Source organism: Aythya ferina (genome assembly GCF_964211825.1).
Source record: "Aythya ferina genome assembly, chromosome: 9".
Lineage (NCBI taxonomy): Eukaryota > Metazoa > Chordata > Aves > Anseriformes > Anatidae > Aythya > Aythya ferina.
This window is the reverse complement of record NC_140305.1, coordinates 9,655,530-9,681,430: the sequence shown is the minus strand read 5'-3', so window position 1 is coordinate 9,681,430 and position 25,901 is coordinate 9,655,530. Positions and strand designations below refer to the sequence as shown.

General features: G+C 41.9%; 1 protein-coding gene across 6 annotated transcripts in view; it reads right to left on the bottom strand.

Moving 5' to 3' along the window:
* The window catches only part of PIK3CB (phosphatidylinositol-4,5-bisphosphate 3-kinase catalytic subunit beta), a 98,848-nt gene that overhangs the window by 46,025 nt on the left and 26,922 nt on the right, over nt 1-25,901 (bottom strand). For all 6 annotated transcript variants that reach the window (XM_084529923.1, XM_084529926.1, XM_084529925.1 and 3 more), the window contains one exon: nt 11,924-12,043. The gene's annotated coding sequence lies outside the window, so the exon portion shown is untranslated. Of the gene's footprint in view, nt 1-11,923; nt 12,044-25,901 lie in introns of those variants that run through there.

Sequence of the window (25,901 nt, the reverse complement as noted above, 5' to 3'; positions counted from 1 at the left end):
ACCATAGTTTATTATCATTAGGTTCTTATTTCAAAAAAAAAAAAAAAATTAATTTACATGGAATCAAAACAAAAAGGATTGGTGGTGAGGGGGAGCAGTTAGACCTGGTGACAAAAACAAGTCAGGCATGAAAATACCTTATCTTAATTACTAGATCTTTACAAATCCTTCACTCATCCACGGACTTATCTCAGTGAGTGATCTCTTTAAGTTGGCTAAAGGAAAGAAATAAAACTTAACCCCATCATGCAACACGTAACACTATAAAAAACAAACATAGAACCAAAGTCTCAGGAAATGTGTAGTTCCTCATTACCAGTTAGTTTATCTTCAGTGAGCTACTCCTTAAACGGGGTATTATTATTCAACTTCTATCCACATCTTTGCTTCAGTTTTGTTGCAACTGACAATAGCAGTCACGGAAAATTCACTGGAATGATCTAAACCTAAAGCTTTTTCATACTTGTGCTCATACAGGTGTAATCACAGCCTGCTGGCAGCTGCTTTCCGCAGCCATCACGGCAAAGCTGACTTACAGGACATGTAACTTGCTGTAGAGCACCAGGTTAACAGGAGCAGCAGCAAGGAGAAACAACGTTAATCTGTTCTATGTAGTTATTTCGCTTGTAATTTCTATTTTAACTCAGTGTCAGATATTACATATCACAATCCTCTTCTGGAGGTTTTCCTAAGCCATCTGTGATGGCAGCAAGGTAGGTGCACCAATGCAGGTTGAAAATCCAAAGCAGCAGGACTTCAAAACACCACAATGTACCTCTAACCTAGGCAGCACGAAGCAGAGATAGAAAGTTCTTCTAAGAGATCTGCTTACTATTACCGACTTTCAACGCGGAATTTAAGAAGCTTCTGATGTCTATTTACATATTCAGCTAAAAAGGGAAGAGCCATCGTTACACCAATCTGAGCACGCTGGGAAGCTATTCTTGCCTTCAGGCACTTACTTAACATTTCCTTCCTCAACGAAACAGGTTAGTGCCTTTCACAGTCAGCACCCAGTGTCCACCGGGAGCTGACATCGCAGGGGTGAGGAGAGAGCAAGTACCGATGCGGAGAGGAGCGCTGCCTGCCAGCCCGAGGTGGCTGTGAGCGTGAGTCACGGACCAAGCTGCAAAACGCACCGAGGCACTGCTGCCGAGCCAACAACATCCCCTCCAGGAACCGAAACAAAGGCAGAAAGCCATCTGCGTTGGGAGCAACAGCACACAGGACATCTTAAACAACTTCCAGCTAAGGGGAAAAATAATCAACAATCAAAATAGTACTAAGAAGCTATTTCAGGCTCTTAACCTCATAGCTATTTTTGTCTGCAGTCGCTGTAAAAACAACTTCTTATACAAAAGAAGGAAGTAATTAAAACGGTGCTTAATCTTGGCAACAAATACCTAATCAATGATTGCTTTAATTCAACAGGGGCAGAGCTCAGTACTAAATGTTTTTCTTATGTCACAGGTCTGTAGCACAGACAGCATGCAAACTGTAGATTTGCTCTGAACTTTGAGTTACACAATTCAGATTTAAATATATTTTTATGTGAAGATAAAGCTCAAAACTGCTCAGTCTATATTTTACTATATCAGAAGAAAGAGCTGCTAAGGCTAATGGAAAGAAACGGAACACAGTTTAGTCGGTCATCTCCAGAACAATAAGAGGAACAAAATTTAAGCCTCATCTTTGTATTTACGTATTTAATGTCCGCAAACAAGAGGCCCTACAACCAAGGTTATCAAACCAAGACAACTGCCTGCAATTTTTCCATCTGTAAATATGTGTATCTGGTACGTGTGTCGAGCATTAAGACTGAAGCAGAACTAACCTAGATGCTGAAAGCTTGTAGGATAAGCCTCCACACTGTGCCATGAGATGGTTCATACACACACAGCATGGCCTGGTCAATACAATGCCAGGCTGAAGGGGAACGGCTGCGCCCCCCCTGCCGCCCATGCTGGAGGGAACACTTCACCGGGACCACCCTCCTGGGGCAGCCCAGACTTAAGCCATGCACCAAATAACACTTCAGTTGCTTTCAGCAGCGAGAATAATTCCCAAATAAAAAAACCAATGAAAGTACTAAATGCCTACACTAAACGAATGCTCAGTAACAGAATTCTAAATACCTTAATCATGAATTCCTGCAGAGCGTGAGAATTTCTTCTGTGAAATCAGTGTGAAAGTTACAGAACTTAATTTTTTGGCCTTTCTCTGCACTATGACCTTGATCACAAGATAATCAGACAGTTCGAGGAGGCGAAGACAGACAACAGACCACAAGCTCTGAGCAGCTAACCAGAAGGGCTATGTGTTCCCAGGCACTTGTGTTCTTTGCTGTTGTTTCTTTGTTTTCAAAGGACTTACCATGTCTTGGCAGACAGAAGAAATGGCTTTAGAGTTAAGTCTTATTCCAGAAGCCAAGACACCTTGTAGACCTTGCAGGTCCACCCACCCTACTCTCCAAAAAAAGCACCTCTCATCATCTAACAACTTTGAAAGGAAAAAAAAAAAAAAATGGTTACCACAAGCAGGCTGCTTCTTCACTGATTCCTAAGAGGGCTTCGGGAAAGATGACAGTCAAAACCAAGCTACGTATCTTTCTGTAAATTGCTAGCCACGTGTTTTTTTCCCCTAAGCAAAACATGGAACTAGAACTGCGCATGCCTGGGCTATACAGTGCAGGTACAAAAAGGGGTCTTTTTAAACAAAATACAGACAATGCTGTCAGCAAGTGTCAGGCACCAGCAGAACCACTGGGATGTTTCACAGTATCAGGTAACAAAACCCACATGTTTAGAACTTCCTCACACATTACAAGACTTATAGTTTAGACTAGAGGATCAGTAGGATTTGAGAAGGTAGGCGAGATCAGCTTGCAGCAAACTCAATTCCCTAGCGAGTACTTCAGAGAGCCCCAAACCACCCAGCTGCAAAGGTTTCACACCACTGCAGTAAGTGATGGGAAGCTGAGTTGTACCTGTGTCATGTAGTTACCTTGCTCGTGCAAAGGAATTAGAACCAGGAGGTGCGAATAGCTGACATGAAGCCAAGTGCCATCCAAGAAGATATGAGGGGCAGAGTGCGTTTAGCAAGGGAGTGGAGATTTCACAAGGCTATCCTGAACCAAAGAGCTGAACAGAGTCCTAGCACACTCAGAGGATCTGTCAGGAGGCACTGCAGAAGGTTAGAAATGGAGTAACAATGCAATGAACTTGTAAAATGTGCCCAGGGAATGCTAGAAAGCCACTGCAGATTTTTTTTTTTTTATTATTTTTTTTTTGATGAGTGTCATCAAATACTAAAGCAGGCTACCCAGAGGGGTTGTGGAATCTCCATCCTTGGGTATGTTCAAGACTGCTGGACAAGTGCAGGCATGACCTGAATGAATACTGAAGCTGAAATTCAACCTACTACTTTAATAGCAATCCATGCAGAACAACAAAGATAGCAGAGAACAGACCCTTATCATTACCCAGGAAAATTATAGCTACTCATTTAGCAGAAGAAATTTAGAATCACTTCCAGTTCTGAAAGATAGGCTAAAATTAAAACAAGTGGATGGTTTTGCATGCTTTTATATTTTCTTCTCTTTCTATTGTCACCTCTGAATTTCTCCATACCTCCTCATTCCTCAATCGTATCTCAGAGAAAACAATGTTTTACGTTCTAAATAATTTCAGAAGTTCTTGGCGTTCATTCAGCACAATTGGGTCAACATCAGCATCAGTTAGTTGTCTTCTGAAGAAAGAAAAGCTATGTTGACTTATAGATATGGAAAAGAAAAAGAATTGATAAGATAGGAGACAAGAGGAAATTATTGGTTTTGTTTCATCCATTAGATAATAAAACTAGTCTTACTTCTCTTTAAAATACTTTGTCACATCAGCTAGAGACCTAGACATTCAGAAGTACCCACAAATTCACATGGATCATAAGCAGCAACCAACATTAATCCGCGTCAGGTAAGTTCTTCTAAAAGTGACGTACCGAAAAAAGCACAAGTTCCGAAATGTCACACTATGCCATTAAGTTACAAACCCTCCTTTATCCCTGTGACCTCACTACTAATCCCCTAAAAAACATCTTTTGAGGTGTACTTTGGTGTTCTTTTAATATGAAATAACAGAAAAGTAAAATCTAACGCAATGTTTGATCAATTGTCCTGAAGCATTAACAAAAAGAAACTGGTAAAATACAAGTGAAAGAAGCTGTGAGGAAGCTGGTAAATATAAAAACCCACATGACACAACGTTGGAGGAAAATTCCAACCCCTTCAGTTACATTTCATAGAGCCAACCCCAGGGCTGCCTCCTAGCACCAAGCCAAGGGAGGGTTTGGGGGAGAGGAATCTCTCGTGTATGAGGAGGGCGGTTTCCATATGGAGAAGCTTTCATTTACTTACTGTTTCATCTACTATTTCAAACACAGGCACGTTTTAAGAGCACAAATACACACAGCTTCTCAGGTTAAAAGTCATTTACATTTGCTAAGCTACCAAAAAAAAAAAAAAAACGAACTCCTGAACACAGCCTTGTTTTTTTCTTTTCACTATGAATATTAATATTTACATGGATGAGGGGGAAAACAGAAACTAGCTTATTTTGATCATGTAAAATCTAAGAGCACTCTGCTCATCCAGCTTTTTGCTTTATATAAAGTTATTACAGCTGCTGTGCACCACATTCCAAGATGACCATCACTGTGATCAATACTGCCTTTTATCTGCTGCTTCCTCTATCACGTGGCAGTCAAGGGGCTAAAAAAAAGGCTTGCAGTAGTGAAAGCAGTTGAAAAAGGGCCACCCCATCCAGACACACAAGAACAGTGTTGAAACAATACCTTACTGTCCCAAACAGACTAGATGACAATCTGACCACAGTAATTTTCTAGGAAACAGCAGCAGCATATCACGTAGTCTAAGCAGAAGAAACACTAAGCGCTTACACAATATAATCTTTGTAATCATTTTTCTAACTACGCAAACATCTAGTACTATAAAAAGATAAACACGCTATGGAGGAAACATTTGAGAACAAATAAGGGAAAAGAATCTACCAGCAAGGATGTAAAAAGAGTAAGAACATGCAAGAAGGCTTATGTCCTATGAAACTTATGAAGAATTAAAAAAAAAAAAAAAATCAAAGGCGAAACTTCTCCTTTATATTTGAAAGAATTCAGGTTTCTTCTGGAGCCTCAGGTGAAGTCAAATACACAGAAGAGGTCAGCGTGCCTGTTGGTGGCTCTGGAGAGCGACATCCCCTCCTGCTGCAATGGTACCAAGCTCACAGCCGCTGCCCCCGTGGAGCTGGTGTGCCCCAGCCGCCTGCCCTGCAGCTAACAGGCCAGCACCATGCCAGGCAGCTGCACGGGACTCCCACTTTGCCAATTTCCACTGTATTTGCACTGCCTGGAACAGGATCGCCTCAGACACCTCTTTGCTCTGCCAAGCCCCTTTCTTTCCCACATGTAATCCCACCCGATGTGCAGCTCGCTGGGAGAGCGGTGCACGGTCAGACCCTCCCAGCCCCTTGCCCACCTCCCCAGCCACACACCACCACGGCTCTGCGGACAAACACCGCTTGTTTGCCCTCAAATCAGGGAACAACCTGACTCGGCCTGTGGTGTTCAGGCACTGCAGCTGAAGCAAGGGCAGCACGAGAACAACGCTGCTGCCTTCAGCAATAGCCAGAGATGAAACCAAACTGCAGCCTGTTTGTTTAGAGGTTTAAGGGACAGGGGAAAGCACCTGTGCTGAGCAATGCATGAGCTAATGACTACTTTCTGTTCACTGGAACTCACAGTTCACACCAGATTACCCGGAGCCCTCTTTTAAAGATGGGATCTGATGCATGGACAGAATCACCACAGGTGATCGCAGAATGGCCTGGGTTGGAAGGGACCTCAAAGAGCCCCTGGCTGCAGCCCCCTGCCCCCAGCCCAGGCTGCCCCCAGCCCCATCCAGCCTGGCCTTGGGCACTGCCAGGGCTGGGGCAGCCACAGCTGCTCTGGGGAAAGTAGAAAGTCACACAATAAAAAATTGAAGTGTATTCCATATATAATGTCATACCATTCTGGCCTGCTGCAACCGGACAGTCCAAACCGCTTACAAATTTAAAAATAAAATACAAACAACTTGATTGTAAATACAATTGCCTAAATTAGCAAAGCTAAGATTTTTCCACTCCAGGAACGTCATGGTTATTTATCTATAATAGCAAAGATTTTAAGAATTTAAGATATCTACAGTGTAGCCTGAGAAGTTACTTTTAAAGAGCATGCATTACTATAAATATTTCCCAGCAGTTTATTTCAAAGCTGGCCCTATGGAGTGGAAAATTAAGTGCCAATTTAGCCAGGATTTCTTCAGAAATCAGAATAAAAATATCATTTCACTTTCTAAAAATATCTACATATAAAAAACATAAAATGCCTTATTTAAATGTCTTTCCCTCACAGTGCTCAGACTGGTAGCAAGAGAAGTCTCTTAACTATTCAAGTCTGAATTCTCTCGTTCTCCTCATGAAATATAGATAATTTTCCACCAATAAAAAAATAAAATTACTGGGTCTTTTTTCCATAGCCATGAATCATTTTATCCGTTCATCTTGTGTAACTTTATTTCTGTATCAGAATTCCTTTGCTGTACCCACAGCAGCATACATTAGATTTTAAAAATTGGAGCAAGGGTTTTAAAACCACCACAGAGTTTTTATTATGATACTAATGCCTCTAAATGAAAGTGGGCCCACTTTAAAAAAAAAATGCTGAGTGCTTGAATTTGCAATTGACTTCAGCAGGATTTAGAGACAAGACAAAAATGCGAACATTAACTGATTCCAAATTAAAACATAATTTAATTTTAAGCAACCTGATTTGAGCAGGTGGTTATTCTAGATGACCCCTGGTTGTCCCTTCTTATGGAAATTATTCTACAATTCAATGACAGCATAATTTTTAAAATAGCATGTAAATGAGATTATCATCATCAGAAACTTTTTCCTGCAGAACAAGTGTACAGGTAGAGAATGGCATTATTAAAATGGTATTCCAGACCTGGAGACTTACCAGAACTGGCAGGAACAATGAAGATAAGAGGAAATTGCTCCTTTATGCTCAGGTAAATAAGCTTTGTTCCTGCTCCCTCTAAAGGTTATTCATAATAAACCAGACAACTGAACAAAACTTTAGTCCCAGGCTTCTGATATCGACTTCAGACAATTCACAGGGAGTACAATATTCATGAGTACAAAAGTAACAAAGTTGTTTCTCTCAGCTAATTCATGGCTATCCCTTGTTTTATCTTGAAATTGGTATACAGATGTTTTAGATACATATCTATAAAATTTTAGGTGTGTATGTGTGTATAAATATATATAAATAAAATGAGCTGCCGACCATCTTTTTGTATTGTACAATTAAACTGAGTTGCAGAGAGAAGAAATTATTTCACCTTTAAATGCTACTGGCTGAAATTGTCTGCAGGCACATTTGATCACTGGATCACACTGAAGCTGGGACCACTACAAGAAAACATCCGTCCTCTTTCAGTGCAATGGAATCCAGTTCTGAATGGTCAAGAATGGAGAGAATATAACGAAGTGGAAGAAAGCAGCTGATTAGGAAAGCAGCATCATATAAATAGCAGGTAACGTGATACCCTTGACCAAGTCAGGGAGTTGGATAATCCGGTGTTCTGTGCTGGTAAGAACATATGTGGACGTTCACCTTTGGGAAAATTAGTAAACAGCTCTCTTCAGAGATTTCAGGAGGTTTCAAAAAAAAAGTGGTAGACAGAGTGGGAGCTGACGTGAAGACCAGTGCATTCTGTACTAGTGTAGTCCAGCTCAGTAAAGCGGGACTACAGATTTGGCAGATTAGACCTGGTTAGTTCCAAACCTAGATAATTTGCTTTTGGTACTCCAGAACAATGTAAGCATTTTATGTACCAGGGAAAGGTTAGCATAAAGCGTTAGAATATGTTGAATTCTGCTTAAATGTCCTTGAATTACTCAAAACTGCCTGTTGGTTCTCTTTATAATATCTGTATTTCATATAGCCCTATATATATGCACATATACATATGTGAATTTATATATATAAATAAATATCTATTTTTGAAATACAAATACTTTCAAATTAAAGCCACATACACCACCTGTGTGTATATGTGTCTATATATATAAATACATATGCAAAATGAAAAATCAGACATAACAAAAAAGGTGAATGGAACTGGCACATGAAAAGGTAGGACTGGGCAGTCAGACTGAAGCAGGAAGGAGGAGAAAAAGTTGAAACTTAACACAGAAAAAAGATGTCATTTTAACACAGGTGAGACTGAAAAGTTTCTCGGGCTGCATACCTGAACATAAAATAAGTTTTTTTTTTTTTTTTTTTCTTATTTTAAAAGACTACATAATGTGTCTGTTGTAAATCTGAAGAGATGCATTAAAATCTGGAGTTTTGATTTTATTGATTTATCTTTCAAAGCAACCTGTAGCCTCCCCCCTTCTTACCCTCAAGTTCTATTGTTATACATGAATTGTACAAAATTATTCTTCCTAATCTAGCAAAAAATAGCAAATACTAAATCAGTACTAATTCTGCTCCCTAGTGTTTTCTTGCCTGTTGTATCATGCAGGATAATTACTTGTTCCACTTTAAACAAGAAGGAAAGGAAAAATAAACACTCCACTTAAAAGGCATTCAAATATATAACTGGTTAATATTTCATCTCAAATTGTATCAACGGACCTAGACCTTCAAAATTCACCAGCAGCCAATTGTTTCCTTTAGCTATTAAAATGTTACATCTCTAAATTATGTGCTAGATGACTTCCTACTATAAAAAAAAGACCAGAAATTGAGGTTTTCCTATATATAGATACCTCTTCACACAGGGATTAGAAGATTCACTTCTCAATTATTTCTGATCTTTCAATCAAAACCTCTAGGAAAGAGGGTTATCCTCCAGCAGACAAATCGTATGCATCAGAAAGAGGGGTTAAAAAAGTAAAATAATTAAAAACAGTGGGAAATTAATTAGGAGTGAAATTTTCTCCAAAAAGGAGGGCACACACTGAAACACAAAATTATCACATAAGCAGACTGTGCTTAGGATTCAAATACGGAGGTGCCATGGATTCTACAGGTTAGAAAGATGCTCTGTAAGGGAAGGAAAACAAAAATAAAAGAAAAAAAATCAGACTAAACATTTTTCCTGGTGGGGTCTTTTTGTTCCAGAGATCAATCTGGTCTGAATTTCTAATTTGCATCAAGATGCAGGTTCTCTTGCTGTACCAGCTTCATTGTCACCCACTGCACAGGTTCAGAGCTGGCTCTTCACAGCCATTTGTTACATTATCAGGACTGTTCATGGCTGAACAAGCATTGAAAGAAATACAGCAATTTGTGTCTAATGCAAACAGCTGGATGTATTTTATGTACCTGTTGTGACATCCATAAAGGCAACTTGAAATATCATGCCAGTTGGTAGAAAAGAACAAACATCAAAATTCCATGCAATCAATATTTTTGTCATGAAGTTAACAGAATAAAGCTGACAGAAGTCCTAGCCATAAGGACCAAAAATAATTAAGATCGTCAAAGAATCACAGAATAATTTAGGTTGGAAGGGACCACTGGGAGTCACCACGTCCCAAGCTTGTTGCAACATCCAATGTAAAGCACAGTTGCTTTGCCAAGTCTCCAAGGACCGAGGCCCCCCCACACACATGTTCAGGTGCTGACAGCCTTGTAGCACTCGCTCCAAGTTCAAGTACTCAGAGGACGGGAACTAACATGCACATCAAACACTTTAAACACTTGTTTATTTGAAACTTTAAAGTTATCAGTACGGATGTGTTATTCTGGCAATTAAAACCACTTTGGAAAAAAATATTGAGTAGGAAAAGTTGAGCTTGTCTGACTAGGTTCACAGACACTTTTCTACCCCTATACACATCCCTCTTTTAAGAAGCTGTGAAGAGTCATTTCCTTTTGGCAATAAAAGCAAGATGCCAAAATACACTTGTTGAAAACCAAAATAAACCACTCCCTTTCAGTTCTAATAGCCAGGGTTTTTTTCCTTCCTGACTATGCATTCAAGTGTACTTTCAACGACTTTTGCAAAATGACATTCACATCACATAGCATGAATAAACCCCGTCCCTCCAAAGAAAAAAACAAAAACAGACAAAACATTATGCAGATTTTTCTCTGTTTCTAACCTCTAGAATGATGTTTAAACATCCCCCATCTGATGCAAATAAGTTGATAGAAAAAATATTACAGTCCCATCTCAAGCAACTGAAGCACACAGTAATTAAGAATTATGCTTTGTCGGTTATCTACATTTTTAGGTTTCTGATAGCGAAGCATGCAATTCACAGTCCCAAAGGTAGGTAGCTAAGCTTCTCATACCATAAATGAGACAAAATTGAGCTTGAAGTTAATGTGACAGTGCAGAAAAACATACATCTGAGATTCATAAACTGAAGACTTTTGCTGGGTTGATGGCTGATGGAACTGCAATACAGGACGACACTGCCACTGACAGCTAGACCCATTCTTCCTCCCAGTCCCAGCCATTCATTCCTTTCCTTGGACAGTCTAAGAGTTCATGTTGTACTGATACAGACCCTGTCTAAAAACTGATAAAGACTAAAAACATCTGTTCTGCCAGGTTCATTATAACTTCAATTGGATTCACAATCCATTTCACTGCATTGACACTTGTAACAGCAGGATGGGAGACACGAAGAGCAATTACTGTCCAGAAGAACGAGGGAGGATGCAGCTATAAACAACCAGGCTGGCTTAAAACAGTTATCCAGTGATAGTGACAATGGCAGACTCGTATCACTGGCTTGCAGGGAGGCTCCTATATCACACTGCTACATATATGACTTTCCCTTCCCTGGAGTAAAGTACATAAATACTCGTCCTAGTGTTCTGGTTGTTGTTTTTTGTTTTGGGGGTGGGCGGGTTGCAAGGGGAGATGACTCCCCTCTCAGATCTTTATGAATTCATCAGTCAGTGACGGGATGAAGACACCAAGGTGAGGGGCAGCAGACATCAGTGATACTCTCCATGGTGTTCAGATCACCAGGTTACACGCTGTTCTACGGTGGAAGGACTCTGTCTCCTCTACATTCAATCTGTATCACTTTGCAAATTAGAATTCAAATTTACTTGGCAGAGAAAGCCAGCAGAGAAAACAGCACAGCTATTAAGGGCTAACTGAGAAAGGAAATATTTGATTCTTTAATCTAATTCTAAACATTGGTGCCTACCAGAAATTTTTAGTGTAAACACTGCAAACCTAGTAAATTTTATTGTGCCTCCTTTATATTTGAAAAATGTATACATATTATACTATATTATATATATATTTTACTATATAGAGAGAAAAATACAGCTTCACTAAAGATGGAGCATGTTTACTCCCACCGAACAATGTAATCTATTGAAAAGGAAAAAAAATTACGTTAAACATGAAATACTCTAAAATATCAAAGCCACACACAGAACTCTAGAAGTGGAAAGTTACAGACAAAAACAGTTTTCAAATTCTATTGGAGATGCAGGCAGGGCTTTAATATTTGCCAGCAGCTCTGGGTTTATATGCAACAGCCTCTGCAGTAGGCCACTTCCTGCTCAAAACCATACCCAGAACAGACAGGATCCTAGAGAAAAATAGAGATGAAGCCTATCGAAATTTCATATTTACAATACAATTGCTACCAAGATGGCAGGTGCTTCAGTAAGAGTCCAAACGAGTGACCGTTAACAACTGATTGCAGTGAGTATGGAGTCATTCATTTTTTAATGCAACTTCAAAGTTAAATACAATAATAGCCCAGTAACTAGGCTACTGACTTCACAAGATAAAAAAATTAACTGTAATACTTACTTCAGAGAACTTGTTCCTGTTTCAGTCCAGCTGTGTAGTGAAGTTACTTCTATTAAACATTGCTTTCCTACTATTTCGCTTATTTTCTCAGAAGGTTACTCAAGATGACCTAAATGTAACCTAAAAAAGAAAAACAGAAGATAATGTAATTCACATTTAGTTTAATGGTGGCGTGAACTGTTTGTGCAGAAATTTCTAGTTAATCACATTTTCATTCTTTTCAAATAGTATAATGTCATACTCATGTCACACAATCTATTCACTAAATGAGTGATGAATCCTCAAACTCAAAGGAAAAAAAAAAAGGAAAAACGTAGAAGAGGCCATTTCTTCTAGCAATATAGGTATAAGAATAACTGTATAATCTGCACATATATCCAGTGTCGCTCCATCCCAGGAGCAGAATCTGGCACTGAAATGCAAACCAGGCTCTCAGCAAAATTAAACAAGCAAACAAAAACATTTGAACTGGCCTTGACAACCAAGTGGTGCTACCAGTTTGCATTGATATTATCTGCAGATCAAGCCACAAAACACAAGGCAGGTAACTAGCTACCCTCCTCCTCCCATGAACAGTTCTTCTAAAACACACTGACTAGTCTGTCTACGTTGTGCTTGTAAGAACTCAACGCAACTCAGCGATCAGGAGCAAGGGCTGCCTTTCCCCTGCCCCATGCAGGGCAGAACCTCAGTAGGAATTGGCACTGTAGAGCCCTGGGAAGCAATTTAGCTTTCTTCAGCGGCTTGGGGACAAAATCAATTTGCTGTCCCTACATATGAAAAAAAATAAATTACAGCTCCAGACACAACCTTTTGAAAGCAAGGTTTTGATACGAAAAGGTGTGAACTGGTCCAGAAACTTCCCATGACTAAAGCCTAGGCGCCTACAACAGCCAAATAGGAAGACTAGAGAAAAATGAAGGTCTTGCAGGATATAAAACTTGTAAGGACACAAGAGCAGTGTAAATGTCTTATAACCAATGCTAACGTACCAATCAGGCATTAGTGGAACCAGATCAATCAGAACTAAAAACTAGGGGCCAAAAAGCAGAAGTTTGCGAGGGAGTGTGAAGTCCATCCCGCTACAAATACAAGACAAAGAGCAGTTACTCCAGAACTTCCTCCTGAGGAAACAATCTTTCAGCATCTGCGGCCTCCCAAAGAGAAGACAAAGCACGTGTATGCAGTCCCACGTGCTGGCACAGAAGCAGGTTATTTTAACTAAAACCTGGTTACCCCAGCATCCCAGAGGGCTCCTGTCAGGTGTTCACAGATCAGATCGTGTGAGCCTGACACACATCCCACGTTCACGAGAAACCTTTCAGGGGCTGCTTGTCAACAGCAACATAGCGAAGAGCAGTGTTTTGAAACTGCACAGGTGACAGTAGTGGGGTACATGATGCACGGTTACCCTAACAGCAACAAATGTTTCCAGAGAGTTGGCAAACCACAGCGAAGGCTCCCAAGTGGAATGTAGGAGCCAGAGGCCAAGTGCACAATACCAGCTTTCTAACATCAGCCGTGATACAAAGGAAAAACCTGTGACCTTGCTCCTTCCCTAGGGTGTATTATCCACCCATGGTAAGCTTGTAAATGGAAAGGAATCAAGTTTGTAAAATGGGAAGTTTGTAAACGTACGTAACACCGCAGTGTTGTTCGATTTGCTGATTAGAAGATTATTTGAAAAGAAGGTAAGCCAAAAGTTTGACACACAGACAAATAAAGTGCACTTTGCATTTTTTCTGGTGCATTTTGTGTCAGAATTAAAAGCAGGCGGCCACATCACTGCTGCTCTTCCTACTCTGACTCTTCTGTCCCATTCTTCTCTTTCTCTTCACACCAGACTGCAGACTGGGACCCGGAATGAGATGGCTGCTTGGCACCTGTGATGCTCCCAGTCATTCCCACCTCAGAAAGGGCCGACCTCCAGCACCTCACTGCACAGCCAAGGAGGGCCAACACCCCTCAGGTGCTTCCAGGAGGCAGCAGCCAACACGCTGGTACTCAGGCCGAAGGCTGGCACATGGCTAAGTCACAGAGCATCTGGGGCCCACAAGCCAGCACTTTGGGAATTGCTCCTGTCAAAGTTTATCCCCTCTCATCATTCTCCACAGTCCCTCGCTTGCTAGTTCCTGTTCATTTCGCTCCGATGCCACCCCAGTGTGCTTTCTGCTGCTCCTCAGCCAGCTGCAGGCTGCAGACTGCCAGGGGGTTTCTGGCCCTCCAGACCTCAAGGCACCGCTGCTGCACACAGACCCTCTACTCACTACTTTTTCAGGTGTTAGGCCCACGCCCTGCCTTCATTACAGCTTTATTTTTCGCAGCTTTATTTTTCTAGCCAAGCAACCTTTCTCATTTTCAGGCAACGAGAACAGAGGTTACAAGAGATGGTTATCGGCACAAACACAGATCCCATCTGGTCACGACCTTTCACGCAGCAGTACGCACTCTGCCTTCAGAGCACAAGTGGGATGCCTTCCACAGGCCGGTGGCTGCAGTACCCACAGGCCGAGGTACAGACCGGGCCTGCCAGCCAGGGAGAGCCCCGGGACCCCAGAGACATGGAAACAGCCTCTGGGGACACAGGAGAGCTCAGAAGGACCAGCAGGAAGACTGAAGCAACTGCCTCAAGCAGGGAATGCAGCCTGGGCTCTGAGGAGCACACACCTTTTCCCCACTGTGTCTCCCTGGGGAATGTAGAAAAAATAGAGCTGTCAGCAGGACATCAGCACTGAGCCTCCCACATCCCACACGGCTCTGTCAACCCTGGGCTTAGCCAAAACCACAGCACGACACCTTCGGCACCCCCTGTGGGCCCACCCAGAGCACGCTGCAGAAAGCACAGGGGACCCAGCAGGAAGCCAGCTGTTTTCCCTTACACATGAACATTTTGCAAAATAATTGTTCGTGTGAATCTTTCCATCACACCCTTCTTACACAGATACATTTTTTATGTTAGTCTTTAAAAAGTGCCATCTTACAAAATAGTTCAACAATCACTAAACTGCTGGGTGGCGATCAAGATCCGTGGCAATACAGTGTAACTTTCTAGAGCCCTACAGCCCTCCATACTCTGTGACGTCCACAGGAACATTTCCAAACGCATACCAAGAAATTGTACCAGCATGGAAGGGAGGAAACGTACAAGCAGCCATTGCTTAAAACTTGTGTTGCATCTAACGTAAACCCAAAGCAATTCTAAGCTGAAGAAGTGATCCACTCAAAACCAAGTAATAATAAGAAAAATATAAATAAAAATCCTTCAGAAGCAGCATAAGATGCCACCCAGGAGTTCCTGGGCTAAGCTCCTGGCCCTTCCAGTCTTCTCCACTCTACCAAGTTCTCGACCTGCCGGGCAGCCTCCCCTGTGCGTTCTGCTGGAGCACAGGAAGGCACCTTTTGTTAGCACGCTCCAGGTGTGCTTTAGGTAGTGGGACTCTGTGGGGGCTGAGTGGGTGACACAGGACAGCAGTTTCTTGACAGTTTTCCTCTCTACACATCTCCTGCTCCAGAGGAACGTGCTGAGGAAGGCGTCAGGACCTCTGCTGAAAGCACTGGCAGCTGCTTTGGACAGCTACACAGAAAGAAACAAAGAGCTAGGCTATTTAGCAGCTACCTCAGAGCTGTTGCATGCATTTCATGCTCTCGGTAGCACTGAAGACTGGACAAGAGAATGTCAAGCTGCATTAGGTACCGTAGCATCCACAGCAATGAAGAAACTCGCTTTTACTGAATGTGAGATGGGGAGATTAGCTATCAGCAAATACACCAAACAAATACCTTCCGGTGAACGCAACACTGAGAAAAATAAAGCAACATTTTCTCCTCTTTCCTAGTCCTATGTTTCAGCAATGACACCCAGAAAATTGTTCAAGAACTCTCAGAAATTAGGCTATTGTACCACAAGTTCAGGAGTTAAAGCAGAAAAAGAAGAGCTTGTAGAAGGCACATTTGGTTAAATCCCCGCAACCCCCAGCTTCTACACGCTGCACATCTTAGCACAAACATTGAAAATCCAAGTTAAAGCCTGAATTGGATAAAATGATGTCCCGAAGCTTGCACAGTATTGTGCACAGACTGATCCAAGCTACAGCACTGTAAGCATCACCCTGATTATGCAGTGACTGTGGTCACTTCAACAGGAGAGACCACTTTGCCCTTCTAAAGGTGGCTCTGTTATTCCTGCACTAATACCGTGATAAAATATTTCAATCAACAGCGTGCTGTTTCACACACAGGAGCGCTTTGCCTTGTGTTCTACTTTCGTTGGCATTTGTAGTTGGTCAAAAACATTATTAAAAAACCCAAACAGCTCAGCCTGTTCTGAACCACCTCACAATCCAGAACAACCGGCTGTTCTGTGAAGCCCACCTATCTCATGCAGGATCTTCTTAACCAAACCAAAATAGGCGTATTTGTCAAGCTCTCATCATGCGAAAACAGCCACAGAAAATAAATAAATAATAATAATTTAAAAAAAAAAAAAGCAGAAACGGAAGCTTCAGGATACCAAGTTCTAAGCCAAATGAGATGAACAGGAGATATGTGTCTGAGCTACTGGGCAATTACAGCCTTGATCTGTTTTTCCTCTCTTAATATGGACAGAACAACGACCAGAGTTATCATGAATAACTTTAAGAACTATGGGGGCAGTGTTCCTCTGTAAGCTACACAGATAACAGCCAGAAGCGTGATGTGAAGCGGAATTCAGTTATGTGTCTTCATTGAGAATAAGTTGATGTAGTGATTGTGTTTCTCGGGGGGGTGATTCAGAGCGGGAGCCCTGCTCAGGCTGCTCTGACTCACCCCCATGAGCAACCACCCTCACTTTACTCAGAGGGCCACAGCCTCCTGAAGCCACGGCTCTGCTCTGAGAGCCCCCTGCAGCCTCCAGCAGGTGCGTTTCAGCCTCCACACGTTCTAGCTCATAACGAGGTGTGACCGAAGTGCAGGGCAAAGGACGATCTTTTGCCCTTACAATAAAGTCAATAAAAAAGCAAAAGACTCAGGGTCCTTACTCTCACGGGGCAATGAAGGACCTTCAACTACAGGAGAAAAGGACAGCGACATTTTTGACCCTAATCTGCCATCTGAAACAAAAACCTAAACAAACAAAAACCATGCTTTTTTTTTTTTTTTAAGCCGCAGACAGGGTTTTTTTTCTGTTTTGTGTTTCAGAATGATTCAACTGTTTCTCTTCTGCTCTGCCACCTTGAAAAGAAATGCCTCTGGGCAAAGCAGAAGTGGAACACACCACTGTTAATGAAGCTTAACTAAAAGACTCTAAAAGATAGCATGTTTTTTCCTCTCTGGCTCGGTTTGCCAACCTACTATTCTCTGAATTTGAGGGCAGCATGCTGAAATCAAGATTAGCAAAGTCTCTGCAAGAGTGGGAGAGCCTGCAGATGCGCTGCATGTTAGAGAGGGCTGGTGGCTGTGCTGGCAGCAGCAGTCAGGGAACACCAAACAATCCCAGGAGAGATTCTGGGTGTGAGAGTAAGCTGGATGTGAGGGCACTCTGCAGTTGAAAACGCACAAAGTTCTAGGCTGCCTGTGACCGTTTTTATGATTTCTGATGACTCACAAACAAGTGCTTAGATTTGCTTTGTATTGGTTCATGAACAAGGGGGTCAAATGAGTAACTTTTTCCAGCTCATTTCCAGTTCCAATCCAGTTTAGGGCACAAGTGGTTGCTCAACTGGTTGGCTCAGCAGCTCCAAAGTTGGTGACAAAGGCACAGTTTCAGACTCATCTGCACAAAAACACAAGCTCCTCCGCCTCCCGCCAGAGCCCACACCTCACCTGCACCCCCAGGCTGCAGCATTTCTCCAGTTCTCTAGATCTGGACCATGGGAGCGACGCATTCGAGGCCACGGTCGCTGAGATGTCACCAGCAGTGCCCCTCTTCCCACGAGTCCATACCCGTACCCGTGCGCAGAGCGTGAAGCTCCAGGGCCTGAGGCTCAGTTATCCGAGGCACTGAGGAGGAGTTGAGGCAGGTGCCAAAGGACCCAGCGCCCTGTCACAAGCCCCTGTACCACCCACGGAGGTGTCTGCAGTAGTTAATGAGCTGCCAATGACTGCTCTGCAATCACTGCGCACCCTCAGCACTCACAGCACCCAACATCATCTTTCTGAATACTAAAATAGATTGAATGCCATAAGAAAAGTTGATTTCGTGTTGATTTTCATTACACCTAAAGCAGTATTTGAGAACGTGCAGAAAATCACTAAACACAGAAATGTTTTGGGTGGAGGGCACTGCCAGCAGCACAGCAAATCCAGTGCCTGCGAGACTTGGAGCGATGCACTGCGAAAAAGTCTGTGAAAGACTTCTTAGGTGCATAGCCCTCCCTGTTTAAGCAATTCATCACAATTTTGGATACCTGAATATGACCTTTACGGGTAATGCAATTTCTTCTCGCTGCCGCATCATAGATGTAAAAACACTCCAAAATAGGTCCTATTAGTCCCATCTCAAAGTTACCACCAAATCAACAAATATGTACTTGCATTTTAAACAGAGAAACTTAACAATGAGCCTTCATCTTGTCTCTGCAGAGATCTTATAACAATTAGTTACTTGAAAAAAATAGTCCTAAGAATAGGATTACTCTTGATTTCTATTTCTTGTGATCTCTTCCATGCACTCAGTTTTCTTCAGTACTCCACATGCTGATGTTTCACTTCCCAATTACATAGTGTTAAATGCCTAATATGGTGAAACTCTGCAGATTTACTGTTGTTTAGTTCCCAAATTCTGCTTTTTGTAGTATATTTAATTTTATCATAAATGAGAACACACTAGCAGAGTTAAATAGTCAGGCTGAACAACTCATTTTTCAGTAATTGTTAGGAGCCGTTCTGTGAAGCTACCTACTTCCCACTTTGCTCCAGACGCCAGTTGTAAAGGCTTTCTTCTCTATGATTAAAACAAGCTCCAGAGTGTGGATGGCAACAGATTTTGAACTAACATGGTAGTGTCTAGGTTAACTTCAAAGACACACCGCCGCAGTCTGACTTGCCGTTCCAAACAGTATTCATGGTAAGTGTCAACGGTGTTTCATCAGTGAATGTGATCTAAACTAGAAGTAATCACTAGCAAAGCTTGTGATGAAGGAGGAAAAATTCCAGCACCTCACCAATGCCGTTTACCCTCAGCTCCATCCAGCACTCCAAAGCAAATCTGCTAAGCTCTCCTGGGCGCTGAACTGCAGTGCATTTTCTTGTTCCCCACTTCATCCTCTTTCCGTTAGTGAGGCTTCTTCTATTGCTTCATACTCTGCTGCCGAAAACCCAGGGCGTCAAAGAGTGACACGTTATAGGCCAGAATGTCCAAATTGGGCTCTCTGTGGGTGTGTAGAAACCCTCCGAGAGCCTCAGCTGTGATACAGCACAGAAAAGGGAACCTGGAAGCAAGATGAGCAGGGTCTGAAGAAAGCGAGGAGAGCCATGCTCCCGCTCACACCAGCTGTTTGACAGAAAACCTGACCTGCACTTAAATGGGTGGGGAAAACAGGCAAAACTGAACAGAAAACTAGTAGCAAGCCTGAATACAAGTTTGGGCTCTGGCTTAGTTCTTACATTTTCTCTGAAACATGGAAACGATAGCAGCTTTATGATCTCCCTTTTCTTTCTTGTCCTTATGTATGAATTTACAACTGGCAGTACAATGGTAATCAGTGCACCATTAACAATACAAAACATAACTGGAAGTGATTTTGAGACCCAATTTTCTAACATAAATGAACACAATCACATTTACAGCTTCTAGCAGAACCCTTTGCATTAATAATTTTGTTTACAGCAGATTATTTTATCCTTTCATTAACTACTTTTTCTTCAATACAATAAAAGCTGCAAAGCAGAATATATTGCCAGACTATCTCCCTTAAAGCCTCTTTCCATAAAAGATCTGATCTCAATCAACTGGCACATCCATTATTTAACAGGAAAAAGTGTGTGATTATCAGAGACTGCTGTCTTAGAGCCGACAAGTAACTCCTAGCATCACCAACTTTTTCTTTTTAAAAAATCAGCAACAAAACAAACCAAAAAAAGCTACAGAAGCCGTTCCCTGCCCCTTACACCCCAGTACTAATAAATTTAATAGCTTTCAGGAATAAACCTGATCAATTAAGTACCAAACACAGGAATAATAACTCAATGGCTATGTTGATACCAGGCTCACAGTAGGGGTTCTGTTTTGCTGTACTGTTAGCAATGGCTTTTTCCAGGTGTCTGCACAAAGAGCTAAGCAGCTACGCCCCTGCATGATGGCAGCGTTGGTGCCCCACAGAACTGCCTGGGGAATACACGGCCCTCACAACGAGAGCAACCTGCCTGGCACAGGTGGATCTCCAGCACCGGTGAACTACTGCTGCAGATGCTCTGTTGGATAAACTGCTCTAAGCACATGAAGAACAGCTCTGTGTTCAACAGGATCAAATTGCAAAGCAGTTCTTGACACTGAGATGAACCACAAGCAGCAAGAAAGAATAAAACACAGCCTTCTTAACTGTCTGCACAACACCTCTAAAACCATAAGACCAAAGAGGAGCCCAAGGAAGGCTGGACTGAAAACAACGCACCCAGGGCCATTTCCACAGCAAGGTGTAGGAGGACTAAAGAGAGGAAGCAGCGGATGCCTTGTAGCAAACATCTTTATCCTCCTCCTAAACAAGACTGACAATAGATCAGTTTCTGGCAACAGACACCTAAATGTTCTCTCCTCCTGGGACAAATGAGAAAGAGCTCCTTCCTCCAGAGCAAACGAGGAGAGCCCTTCTCTAGCGAGCCGCTCTCCCCTCCATCAGAACGGCTTCCCCTGCCACTGCCTCACCTCCAAAGAGCAGCAGCAGCACACCAGGGGTATGAACCTGGGAGTGTAAAAGAGCCCTGGAGCAGCAGCACGTGCAATCAGGAAAGGAATTCTGACAATATGCCGTAAATTCAGTAATCAAAAAAAGCGACCCTTTCAAACAAAGGCAAGGGCTTTTCCATTTTCACTGGAAAAAATAATGGTTTGGCTGTAATAAAAAATCTCTCACCATCATGCTTGAGCAAAAACTTGATTTACAAAAGGGTGCAATTGAAAACTAAAATTCAAGTTCTTTCCCATGATAAGTCAGAAAGAAACCCTGGAAGTCCCTCCATAATCTGATTTTACTTCCCACAAGTAAATCACGAAGTAAAGCATATCACAGACCAACAGAAAGTTACACAACTCTTGGACCACTTCATTGCCATTGCATCCCAAGAAAACTTTCTTCAGGGTAAACATGTGTGTTAATCACCTACATGCAGAAGCTTGGGCTTGAAGTTTCAGGAATGCCCTTATTTCTGAAAATTTCTCCTTACAAAAGGGGTCACACCAATTACCTGCGCAGCAACCCCTTATTACTCCACAAACGGAGTTAGAAAACACAGCAAAAAGTATCATGCTACTTCCCTGCCCAACAAGGCCCAATTAAATTAACGAGGAAGAATCACCTCCTGGCATCAAGAGGGTGGGAAAATTTCACAATAATTGGTTTGTATTAGGTCTGGCTCCAAGACACTTTTTTTTCTTCATTTTTATCAGTCTCCAGACTATCAGCCTTGTGTTTGAGCTTTATCAGTATGGCACACAGTCAGCCTCTTTCATTCCCATGAGCCAGTAATCCCAGAAGATCAGCCTTAAGCCGCAATGTAGCAGTATTTTAAATATCAGCAGGTATTGACGGGAAGAGATGAGTATCCATCAAATGCTGAAGGCCTCATCAAATCCTGTACTTGTACACAATGGAAGCTGATGAGTGATCAAAGTGTAAATAAACCTGAAAATACAGCAATTTGATTTGTGAACTTCACATGAAGAACATAACTTAGGGACGCTATAATAATTCCCTGCACTGAGAGGCGTAGGCAACAACTGCTCTGCCTTCTCAGAAATTTCCCTAGAATTTAACTGGAACAGGAATATTGCAGGAAATGGCTATAAATAGAAGGGGGTTAATCACTCAAACGTCTATTCCCATGACAGCAGTACACTAAATATTCCAACTTTTAAATCTTTTAATATGATGCTTTACAGAGACTTTAGCTGCTGTACTGCTGTCTGCTTCCCCCTGCTTTTTTTTTTATGAATAATTTCTCCTATAAAAATAACAACAATACAATGAAGGAGGTTTTCTTTCACCAAAAGCATTTCCCCAGAGACCAGGCAAAGTCAGGCTGTGCATCAGCTGGGACAATTTGTCATTATGGGGCAACTTAAACGTTGTTTGGTGGTGCTGGATGGTTTTAGATGAGGCCACTTAAAAATCCATTTACAATTTCTTCACCCTAATATAAAGCAAATAAGGCTTATCTGCTATTCATTTAAACTATCAGAGCTGCTACAAAGTATTTCTCAATTAAATGTCTCCATTTATCTTAAAGTAGCATCTCAAGCACTTTACGGTCAGTGGTAGCAGATACCACGTATCTTCAACAACATAATACAAGAGAAGTTTATCAAGCAAGACACTAAAGAAAAAAAAAAAAAGAAATAGCCTCATCCCTGACAGATGAGAACATACAATGATAGCCAGACTTTTCCAAGCCCAAACTGCAGCTGTGTGACACACTTAGAAACAAAATCTAATTATTACATGTCCCCAGCCAATACTTTCCCCACAGCATTTCTCACCCAAGAAAATTAACGTTGAAGCTTTCACATTAAACAAAATGGAGTAAAGGAAAAATTACAGAGACCAAAGTTCTTTATTTAAAAAGTGGAAATAGATGAGGTCTTCTATTACTTGATCATAAATAGCGAGATTTGTCATTTTATGGTAAAAAATGAGTGATTTGAATCCAATGCATTTGAAGTGATAGAAACAATGAAAGCAACCAATACGTGGATTCAATTTCAAGAGACAAAGAGCTGCTGCAAATCTTGATGAAATTATTAAAAATTCAGATAAGAAATTATGAGAAAAAAAAAACTTGACTGGGGTTTTAATATTACTTCTAACTTTTTCAGTGGTCTTCACATTCCTGGAAACTTTGGTTTTGATGAAAAGCTTAAATTGCTACCAAATAATCTTCTCTTTTTATACAGTACCTGTCTGCTATTCTTATCACTTTAGCTTTTCATACACCCATCTTATTTACATCATCAGAAGTAGAAACTACCATAGTTATCAAAACAGACTGCTGTATAAAAAACATTATAGACTTGTAATGCCTGAACTCTAACTAGCTTGGCAGAATCATATTTGGTAGTAAAAAAAAATGGTAACCCAATACCTTAGCAACAATTCAGTGAAGGAAAATATTTTTTATTATTACTTAGATAAAGAATAGTCAGATCATTATCTTGAGCACAGTAGAATTGTCAACATACCTACGTATCACCTAATTAAAGCACAGATAAACATTTTTAATTTAAAAAAATGACTTCAGTGCATCACTACCACTAGCAGTAGATGTAAAACAGTAACTCTGAAGTGCTGGGAAACAAAACTAGGCTGGGATGAAGACTGACCATATTCTGTACAGGTTTGATGCCTGTCTCCGGAGCGGTACCCCTTTAGCTTTAAACTACATTGGAAATTTTGCAACACCACAACGGTGTATTTGAAACTGTACAAACACAGTGAAGTTGTTATTTGAAGAAAAGTTAGTAACGTAGATGGATGCAAACTCTCAGTATAGTAGAAAGGTTTTCATTATTATTATTGTTTTCAACCAAATACAGAAGGCTTTCTGCCACAGGCACTGCGCGTCTCTTACACGGATGTTTCAAGGAAGCCCAACAGCGTCAGCCTGCAGAGGACTGACAGGCGGTCCCTCCTTACTTGTACCGCTAACAGCAGAAAGGGAAGTTTCTGGTTTTGCTCCAAAGATTAATGTATCATTTGCTGCTGACAAGCTGCCAAACCAACCATGCTTTTCTTCGCTCCAGAGAGTTCACAAATAACTACTCACCTTCCAGTCAGCATTTACCACACACGTTCCCAAATATACTCCTCAAATGAAAAGAAAAACAAGACAGCTCTCCTCCACACACATACACACAACCTTTTGCCCTGAAATCATTATGAAGAGTAAACAATTGAAAATACTTTGCAGATGCAGACAAGCATTATTCATCTCCTCACATTACGGCTCAATCCTAACGTCACATGGGTGCACAGAAGACTCAAGAAACTTTAATTCAAACCATATATAAGACAAATACAAGAAAAAACCTATGGTTCGGGTTTGGGCTCTTCCTCCTCCTCTCCCTGTCCATTTCAATAAATTAATTAATGGACTTGCATGCACTTTGTCTCGCTGACACCTCAGATGGCTGTGCAGGCTGCAGACACACACAGCCACTCGTTTTACTGCTGGCTGGGTATGAAGAACTCTCTTCTATGCCGAGAGGAATCCCGGTCCTGACTCAGCCGATCTTCCTTACACAACAACTTTGATGGCTTGAACTGTTGCTCGGCCCAGGGCACCCAGAGATAGCTGGACAGTAAATTCCAACTTACTGACACTGAGCTTGCTTTTCTAACACACGCATCAAGTTCCCCGATTTGACTTATTCCTACCTCCCCTAAAATTTCAAATCCAGCGTACTGCTCCTCCCGTACACTTGCTGTGACTTCCTTTTTCTGGAGACAGACAGCACTATGGGCTAGACATACAAATACTCCAACCACAGAGCCACAGAAAATCCCACGTTGGATGGGACCCACACGTACCGCTGAGTCCAACCCCTGGCTCCGCACCCAAAAAACAAACCCTCTGTCAGAGACCCTTGCCACGTGCCTGGGGAGCCTGTTCAGTGCCCAACCGCCCTCCTGGTGAAGAACCTTTTCCTGACAGCCAGCCTGCCATAGCTCCGTGCCGTTCCCTTGGGTCCCTGGTGCCCTTCCCTGCAAGCCCAGACAGTTTTCAGAACACCGCAATGGAGAATCCCCATATATATCCCAATATCCAACACCCAAGTAATTCCAAAGGGAATGGATGAAAAACACCACCACCAAACTGCCCCACAACGTCATCAAGCACCAAAACACCCAGGATCCGAGCGCAGACCTACCAGACCATGACTTCCAGCACGGCAACCTCGAAGCCTCCCTGGTGCACCTCCAGCGGCAGGCTGCCGAGCCCTTACTACAGGGGTCTCCTGGCTTGTTTCCTTGCTGGACCTCAGCTGTGGTAACGAGTTCCTTCCCACCGCTGCCATCGAGGAGTGCTTTCTTATCCTGATTCCATTTTACAGAATCGCACCCTTCACAAAACATGTCCCTATGAGAGGGCCGCACAACAAGGTACCATAAGGGTCACAAGCCGGCACTGCCAGGAAACAGCGGCCTAAACCCAAGGCAGGTGATGCAGTGTCACTGGCATGCTGATGTTCACCTGTGCACCACACTGCAGTACTCAAAATCAGTCTTTTGGGGGCTTATTTACAGGTCACATACGTAATTATCTTGTTTTCAAACCAGAATGCTTTATATTCTTCCGCTAGTAACATGTTGTATACTCCTGAACATCAAAACGTTAACTGTATAAAAACTAGAAAATGAAATGATGCAACAATACTATCAAAACACAAGCACCTTGCTTACAGAAGATAAAAAAGGCATTGCTCAATAAACAGCTACCACAAGAATTTCAAGCACCGCAATTATTCTGTTGTCTAGTTGTGTTTTTTTTTTTGTTTGTTTGTTTGTTTTGTTTTGTTTTGTTTTGTTTTTAAATATTTTCCAAACTAGGCACTTACTCTGATTTTTAAACTGCTTCAAACACTCTGTAACTGAATCCAAGCAGAAGACTTCTGCATTAAATCTGTCACAAAACACTCTGAGAGCAGGGCTGCAAGCCTCTTAAAACGTTGGGTCCATCCTACTGAACGCCAGCTATTGCGTGTTCCACACAAAAGCTTTGCTAAATTGACAGTTCCTGCAATTACTGCTGAAATATTTCATTTCTTTGCTTAAATATCCTTTCTGTG